A 10,059-nucleotide genomic window follows, 5' to 3' on the forward strand; every position below is an offset into this window, starting at 1 on the left:
TAAAGGAATTTTTTTTTGTTGATTGCCACACAGACGCACACACAAAATTACTCATCTGTTGTTGTTTTAAAGAAAAAGTCAAGGTTACAGTGTTCTAAATCCTTCAGAAAAAAATCTGCCTGATTTAGTTCTTTTCAGAGGCACATACACATACAATTTCTTATATTGTGCATTATTTGAGCTGTAAAGCTAATTATTTAATCATTTTTGTTTTAAGGTTTGTGGTTTATGGTGTTGCTTTGTCGTAGCTATAAAGTTGTAAAAGTAAAACTAAATAGGCCTATATAACTTACTTTACAAAGAACAGTTTTAAAGAATTTTGCCATCATTTACTCACCTCCAAACCTGTATGAGTTTCTTTCTTCTGCTTAACACAGAAGATATTTTGAAGAATGTTGGTAACCGGTAGCCATTGACTTTCAATGGAAAAAGAAATACAAAGGAAGTCAATGGCTGCCATCAACTAAAAGGGTTACCAACATTCTTTCTTTAAAATATCTTATATAGATAAGTTAGTCTTATATAGGGTGAGTAAATGATGACAGAATTTTCATTTTGGGGTGAACTATCCCTTTAAATATTTTATTAATATTATTATATTAACACACAAATTGTGACGAAACAGTGAGTATTTTAACATTTATGAATTAGCCCACATACTCTCATGGCAATTCATAACTATTTTAAGTTTTGGCAAATTCGTATGAATTAGTACAATCTCATTCATACAATCTGCTTACACCCAACTGATGATAAACATAAGGCGTGGACCTTCATGAATAAGTTTTTTTGCTCATAAGCCTCATAAAATAGTTATGTTTTCAAGCCAGATTTGAATTTTTGTGGACGCCAACATGCTGTAGATTGATTATGTGATTTCTCAGATACCATGGTGCTTATGAATATCAATATTTGAAATCAAAGGCTCAGTCAAAGCTCTGGCTGAATGGTTTGAACATGTGCGCATAGAACCAGGCATAGTTCGTCTATTCTCTCAATGAAGTACCAAACTCTTCTCTTTTTTTTCATCCTCCACTCATTTCTCATGTCCAATTCTACCAGTTTCAGACAAAATAGGAGTTTTCCTTCTTCTGTTCGTCTCCCTCTGTCTCGTTCTTTCTCTTCCTTTTGGCTCATCTTCCATCTTTCCAGACTTTGAAGGGAGTTCAGACTTCTAATATAAGACAGGTCCTTACCACAACAAAGGAGTCAGCTTTGAGTTTGAATAAACACTTTCTCTCCTTTTTCTGCCTGTCTGTACCCCACTCCCATTTTTCCTTCCCTGTGTTATTTCTCTCTTGGCCCGTGCTGAAGTATGAGCACTTGTTATGCGTTCTCCATGGTAGCCTTTTCTTCTGGAATAGATTAGCAGGGCCAGGGAGGAAGGGGAAGCGGCGGCAAAACCGAAGGGAGAAGAAGGTGTAAAAGGGAGTGAAGTGTGAAAAGAAAGGGACAGAGCGATGGAAAAAGGAAGCGAGGAGCTGAATAATGAAGGGAAAGGAAGATTGTGGAATGACAGAAGGAAAGAAGGTCACTGTAGGTAACAGAAACACGCTGTTTGGCTCGCACCCGACGCCAAAATCGTTTTTCTTTTGAAACTCAGCTGTGATGGATGTCATCATGCTGGCGATTGCGCCCCTAAAACGCCTTCCAAATACCTTGCGTGTTTTCGCTGCTTTCACAAGCCTGTTTTTAGCTTCTCCATGTCCTTACATACGCTGCATTATCATCTCTGGACTCTTTCCTCACTCTACGGCTTATTAACCCGTACTCGGTCACGTTTGCAATGTATAACATCGTGAGCTGTCATCACTCCTCTCCCCTTCCCTCCTTCCCTCTCTTTTCCCCTCCTCTGGTGTGATCCGGCTGGGTTAAAACCACAGGTCTCCTCTCTCTGTGCGCTGGCGAAAGCACATGACCGCAGCCACTGAGCTGCACGTACGTAAATGGACATTCTCTACCTCCTTTCTGCATATTGGAGATGGATTTGCTTTAGTCTGCCGACCACAGGCCTCTTGTAACCACACAGACACATACGCATGCAGACGCGCTTTCATTTTCGTGCATGTTTTGGAGAATATTATCGTCGCATTTTGTACTTTCAACACCTAATTAATCCAATCTGCCTGCAAAAGTGATTTTAGCACTGCCTAAAACAACTCTGAATCCAGAACGAACCATTTCTGTAAGTAGCAAGAGGAAAAAGAATGCGTGTGCGTTTGAATTGCTAATAGGTAGAACTGTTCCTTTGAGCTTTGTGGAAAAAGTGTTTAACATTCAGGCAGGGCCGTCCTCACAGACTGCCCGAATTCCTCAAATCTGTCGGCCATGCTAGCCAGCTGTCACTCACCTCTAATTTGCTACAACATCATTGACCTTAGGGCTCCTGGCAAATAAACATACACACATACGCTGAGAGGAAAAAAAGGGAAAATTTCTTGTCTTGTGAGGAGCAGTTTTTTTTGTGTGTTTTTTCTGATGCTGGAATGTTGGGTTGCATTATCGTCAAGTTTTGCAAGAGCTGCGCGGCTGCCAGGTGCCTTAGCAAACATGCTATTCTACAGAGTACGTCTGTATATTTTGGGGAACTGTTGTTTTAACCCAGCGGTTTGAGCAACAACTTTGACTCAGAAGGATTAACTGCCCTGAAATCAAGAGAATGAAGGCTGAGATGAAATATGAGATGGATAAACAAAAATTAGATCAGGTGCAATCCATAACATAGTGTATGTATGTGTGTGTGTGTGTGTGTGTGTGTGTGTGTGTGTGTGTGTGTGTGTGTGTGAATATATATATATATATATTCAATAATCTAAAGATGTTATTTGAATACTTTTGTTATTATTTTAAATTATGAAATAATTATAATAAATTATTAAATAATTGTAAATGTAAAAAAAATCATATTAATTTATAAAAAAAATATTTTCCTTAATTTATTTTCATACATATTATATACAATTATATAATACATTATATTATACATATTATATAATTATAAATTCTGTATTTTACATTTATTTTATTTTACTCATTGAAGTACCTGGAAATTTCTATTAATAATAATAATAATAATAATCATATTTCAGTACAAAGCATTTTGATTTTAACTTTAAAATGTTGTTAGCTGTTCACATAATCAGACACCAGGGTTATTATTTATTAAAAATAATATTATTTATTTAATATATTAAAATGTAATGTTGTAAATGTAAATTGTAAATGTAATTATTTTTTTCTCATTTAAGTACCTAGAAATGTCTGTGGTTATTCATTTTAAAATGTATTATTATTATCTATATTTTTATTATTTACAAGGAAACCAAAAACAAATTTTTGGAAAAGGACCACATATATTTAACTTAGCGGTTTACATATTCCGAAATCAGAAACATGCTATTCTCTCCTGGCCTACTAAACGGATGAAACATTTGATGTGAAACAGCTTTCATGTTTTCTAAAAAGAATGCATTTTAATAAAGTATCAGTGTAGGAGTGTTTTGTTGTATGCAGGTAGAGCAGTTGTTGTGAAAGACTAGATAATGAAATATAATGCATTTGACAGATGTTGGGAGGACACGCGCATGCACAGCCCTGCGGACACACACTCTCTCTCTCACACACACACACACACACACACACACACACACACACACACACACACACAAGGTGAACTGTATCAAGGTCAAACCCTAATGCACCTGCTGTGCATTTGCCAGTCTGTGGTGCTTTCCTCTGGACTCCACCTGCAGATGATGTTGCACATAACACTGAATTATCTTAGTCTTCTCCTTTGTTTTCCACCACATTATGTAGATTTAGTGTTCAAAGAGAACATATTTTGAAACCGTTAAACGATGTTCAAAGAGATGTTCAACTATTTTGTGAAATTATGAGCAGATGTGAGACAAAAGGATTCCTGGAACTCCAGGTAAGTGTTATTCTGATTGACAATAGCTGGAATCAAAACAGCTTCAATTCACAAATGCATCCAACTACTGAGATGCCTGTCATTAGAGGATTAGAGAATCCACACTGCTTAATCTGTAATTAAGTAGATCAGGATAGTGTATCTATTTACAATATTACATTCTCTGATATGCAATTAAGCATCTACATAACCTGTGTTTTGATCAGGGTCAGATCAGGGTTAGTTTTATATAAGATTTCACTGTTCATATAAGTTTGTGGTTTAGGTTACACTACGACTCTATGATAGTCATTTAGCTCTAAAACATTTTTGAGAGCAAAATCTGATTTAAATGCATTACATGTGGCTTTTTGCCACGTGCCTCATCTGTTTTCACTTATAAGTTTGAGTCAGGAGCAGTGTTGCTGCCACCCTTCGGACATATAGAGAACTGCTTTAAAAGTTGCCCAAATGTTTCATAATTGTTGACATGAAAAAAGTCGCTATTTCTAGATACAAACATGCTTTGCGTTTTTTTTTTTTTTTTTTTTTTTTTTAAATGGCGTTGCTTTCTGATCTACAGAGGGTTTATGTTTCCCATACAGCATAAACAAAAAACAAATAACTAATTTGTTTTAAAAAACAAATAACTAAAATATGTAAATAATATACATTTAAAATAATATGTAGTTATTTGTTTATTTATTTGATATGTTCAACATACTTCAACAACTACATAAAAATAATATTATATATATTTATTTATATATTTATATTAAATATGTTTAAACCTCCAAATGCCAAAATATAATACAAAATGTACTTCAATAGGATATAAAATGCATGTTAATTAAATCTTAAAATTCTTAAAAAATATATATTTTTTTACCAATATAAATATATTTAGTTTGAAAGGAAATGAATATGTTTAGATCAAATTACATAATATAATATAATTTTGAAAATAATACATTTAAAACAAATAAAATAATATTATTTGTTTATTTATTTTATATTTTCAATTTATTTATTTATTTTTATTTATTTTTCTGGCCAAAAATATTGGTTTAAACCTCCAAATGCAAAATAATACAAAATGTTCTTCAGGGGAAAGAAAATGCTTTTTTTTTTTTTTTTCTCAATCTTGAGGTTTATTGGGTAACAGCAATCATTTATAAACAATATAAATATATTTATTATGGGAATTAATATAATATAAAATAATAGAGATATGTATAGGTCATTTTTTTGTATATTTTGTTTTCTCCATGACGGGTGGTGAGTTGGTTGGGCTTAGATGGGAATAGCTCAGAGCATCACATGTGTGTCAATAGCAGTGTGGTTGCTGGATAATTTCCTCAGCCACTCCATAAATATCTGTCTGTCTTCTGTGGGAATCCTTCAGTTGACACAGCTGAGAAGCAGGTACGGGCCCTCCCTCTGCCCCTCATTCCCTTCATCTTCACTGTCTTCTCTACTCCTGAGTCCTGGCCTTCCAGCTGCTCTTTCAATCTATCTTCATTTTGTGTGTCTTTTGCTTGTTTTTGTCCCCCCACCACCACCACCACCAGTCATACAGCAGGCCTTACAGAGTGATCCCTCTCTACCAGTCATGTTAAAATGACAAACCATGTCCATATCTGTGTAAATGTGTGAGAAGGAAGCATTTGTGTGTGAGAATGAGGTGAGGGCAGTGCCCGCATTCCTATGGCATTCTTGTAATTCCCCGTCTGTGGCACTCTGCCCCATCTCTGCACTGCTTGTATGCGTGTGTGAGAGAGATTTGGTGCGTAAATGAAAATGTACACTTTGTTCTCTTGATTGGTTGCCGCGGGCCAGCTGGAGGATGGGGTAATTAGCAGAAGACTCTGCCTCCACCCCGTGGCAGTTCACGAAGGTGAGATTAGTATATAGGTCTACATCTGCAGTCAGAACCATGAGTGCTTCAGTTTATGCATTTACAGCTTGCAAGGCAACACTGTTAGGTCTAATGATATTCCTCTTACTTCTGTAGAATTCTGCAATTATTTCAGCAAGAATTACTTGATATATATTCACTTAATTATAATTATGAAAAAAATATAAGAGAATAAAGATTCTTACATTTACATTCATGTACATTCATTTTTTTTAACCATTTATATCCACTTTTGCACTGCAAAGATGGTGTTGCTTTAATTACTCAGAACCAAAGTCTAAGTTCAACTATTAAGGCTCCAAGTCCTGCAATTTCCTTACGGATAGGAAGCAAGTTTTAATGCACTGTATTTGGTGCAATGTAAATAGTGATTGACATATCCGAATCAGAATGAGATTAATGTCAAGTATGTTTATACACACAAGGAATTTGTCTAGTGAATAAAGACACACACACACACACACACACACACACACACACACACACACACACACACACACACACACACACACACACACACACAATCATCCACTTTATTGGGTACACTTTGCTTGCTAGTACTGGGTTGGACCCCCTTTTACCTTTAGAACTGTCTTAATTCTTCGTGGCATAGAGTCTGGAAACATCCCTCAGAGATTTTGGACCATGTTGTCATGATAGCGTCATGCAGTTGTGAATTGTAGCTCAGTTTTCTGTTTGAATGTCACCCGGTGTGTTTTCTGCTGCTGTAGCCCTTCTGCTTCAAGGTTGGACATGTTGTGCGTTCAGAGACCTCGGTTGTAACAAGTGGTTATTTGAGTTACTGTTGCCTTTCTATCAGCTGGAACCAGTCTGGTCATTCTCTGTAAACCCTAGAGATGGTTTTATGTGAAAACCCTAGTAGATCAACAGTACTCAGATCAGCCCGCCTGACACCAACAACTACGCTACATTCAAAATCACTTAAGTCACCATTCTTCCCCATTCTGATGCTCAGTTTAAACTTCACCAGATCGTCTCGACCTTGTCTACATAGCCTACCTAAATGCGTTAAGTTGCCGCCATGTGATTGGCTGATTAGATATTTGCGTTAACAAACAGTTGAACAGGTGTACCTAACAAGTATAAATGAGTGACTCTTTGAATTTATAATATCAATAAATAGCCTATCTGTTTATTCAATTGTCAAATTCTATCTCAGACTATTTGGATTATAAACAGTTGTGTCGCCTAATGCTGTTGTAGGTCAATCCGCATTTATGGAGTTCACTGAAGGCTAATGTAGGCTACAGACTAATCTAAAATCATTAAACCACTCTCCTAAAAATCAATTCAGAGATAGAAAGAAAATGAGCCATTAATTAGTGCCAGTCTAATGTCTGGACCGCATGACACCCTAAAATTAGTCGGGGTGGTTACATTTTTTACGTTTCATTTTGTCACTATTATTAAGTTGCGTAGACTATCTCTAGTACAAATTTAGATTTTTAAGCCTTTTGCTGTAAAAAAAAAGCACAGTATTCACAACTTGTTTTATATGAACACAGAGATTTTTTTTTCAGTGTTAAAATGTAGGGTGCAGTGAATGGGGGGTTGGGGGGAGGGGGTACCGAGCCCCCTAATTACATTTCGATCCCCTCCTGATAGGCTAGCTATAAAGGCTATAGGCTAGGCTATCAGAGTTTTCAATTTCAAATGTTTTACGAACAATAAAAAGTTAGATTAGGCTACAAGAAAAAAATCGCATTCGCTTATAGAATCAGTAGCACTTTCAGTTCGATTTTGTTCACTGACAAAATATAAATAGCTTCTATCATTAATTATTATGCATCACTGTAAAATATTTACCGGTGGCGTGAAAAAATCGACTTCCTTTCCACTGGCCCTCAATGACAACGACCACGAAGAACAACTGTTTACACCACTCAACATTCGTGGCCTCTTTTTGGCCATTAATGAGAGTAAATGTGTTTGTTTGGTGGGTCGATTTAAGTTGCTTTATTTCCGACTCGGCTCTATGCCATTTAGTATGCACTTAAGGTAATGGAAAGCAGGAGAATATCATGGGAACCATGTAGTCTCCTGCTCAACCAATCGCGAGCGGCTGGATTATGCCTCACAAAACCTTTTAATACCTCTGTTCACTAATGATCCGGACCCGCGGCCCTTTAATCCCCACTACATTAATTAAAAAGAGCACGAGCCCTTGGAAGATCGTGCCATCTGCCGCAGTTTCATTCCACAGACAGATTGTGTTTGGCGCTTATTTAAAACAGAATGTCTTTACTTGTCAGGAAAGCTAGGAGGAATGAGAAAGGGATAAGACTGCAGAAATGACATGGGGAAGAAGCTATAGAGTTATTTTAAAATACGTTGAAACCTCTTTGTCTTAGCTTTGTTGTCTCAGCTTCGTGGTCTGCTTTTGTAACCCACCACATAATAATAATAATAATAATAATAATAATAATAATAGCTTAATGTTAAATGTTAGACTGAATATTAAATGTAGGCCCAATTCACACTTTTTTCCTGAACTAATATCGAAAATTATTTAAGATTAGGCCTATTTTGTGTCTTGTTTTGTTTTGTTTGTTTTAATGCTTATAGACCGTATGTAGCCACGCCCCTTTTCAGCGCTGCACGTTGTGTTCTGTCTTCCGGTTTGTATTTCTACAGCATGAAGGTAAGATCTTAGAGCCCGATCTCACGGGAAAACGTACAAATTCTACGAGGTGGCTTATTCGTACGAATTCATACGACCTGACTCGTACGAATTAGTACGTTTTTTGCAAAATCGTACATATTTTACGAATTGGCCAATTCGTATGAATTCATACGAATGACCTACCCCTGACCCCGCCCCTAAACCTACCCATCATGTGGGTTTAGACAAATGTACAAATTCGTACGAGTGAGGTCGTACGAATTAGTACGAATTAGCCAACTTTTTAACATTCGTACGAATTCGTACGAATTGGTCGTGAGATAGCGTTGGATCTTACGGATTTATGAATTAGCCACTCGTTTTAAAATCTTGCCAGTCCACTGACATTTCTATGACATCCGCTTTAAACATTACAATGCTTGTGATAACTTTCATTAACTCTAAATAAGTAAATCCACTTCACCATCTAACTACTCTTCAACAGCGATGCCATAGAAATGCCAGATCGACCACTGAAATGGAAGTTCAAAGAAAATTTTAAATAATGCGCATTTGTTTCTCTGGCGCATAAGGGTTATAATGACGACTTGTTGGCTCAGCTTTCTCCCCTCATTTATAGGATACATTCATTTTTGATTGAGATGCACAAAATAAAAACAGAGTGGACGTGGACAAGATGGGTGGATGATTTCCTATCTCTCATATACAAACAGTTACATTATTACTTTAGTTTGAACTGGATTGAGATGGGAAACAACATGTAAAACATTGCCAAAGAAATTTAAATACTTCAACTTCAGACATAAATTACTTTAACAATCACTATTTACACTCTCAGTGTCCACTCTGTTAGGTCTTATTTAACAGGGTGGAAACAGGGTGGACATTCTGACCTAAAATCAGCCACTGCACCACATCTGAGCAAAAATAAGCTAACATAGGTTTATCTAATAAAGAATAGCATAGTCTTTATTTTTTTTTTCTTAACAGGGTGGATGTACTAGTGTTGACCACATCATATTTGAAAGATAAAATTTGTCAAAATTGACAGTTAAATATCAGTAGGATCTCACTCACTTTCCCAAATTGTTTTCCCTCCACAGTAGTGTTGGACATCTTTATGATATGATGTTATTTAATTTTTCCCAACATTCATTTAAAGGGACAGTAGTCAAAAATAACAGGGTGGACAATAAATTGAGGCAACTAGCTAAAATCTTGATTATAATTGCTAAAATAAATTAGAGAGAATCTTTACTGATATACCCAACAATGTAGAAAAAAAAGAAAGAAAATAAAAATCCCTAAGTGTTGTATTTATCCTGTAATTGTGATACACAGACCTGGGGACATAGGAAAAATGATGATATGTGGTTCAAAATGCTGTAAAATGTCTCAATATATCAACTTTAATATTCAAATTATGTTATTTATGACTTAGACAGGTTTAAAATGTATATTGTTCAACATTTTTTTGTAAGATCATGATCTTTACTGGGGACACAAAAGGCACTGAATCAATGACCCAATTATCTATATAAAAAAAGATACCATTATGTAAAATGAATGCAATTACGGTTAATAACA

This window comes from Scardinius erythrophthalmus, assembly GCF_964197995.2.
Source record: "Scardinius erythrophthalmus genome assembly, chromosome: 23".
In the NCBI taxonomy this organism is placed as follows: domain Eukaryota; kingdom Metazoa; phylum Chordata; class Actinopteri; order Cypriniformes; family Leuciscidae; genus Scardinius; species Scardinius erythrophthalmus.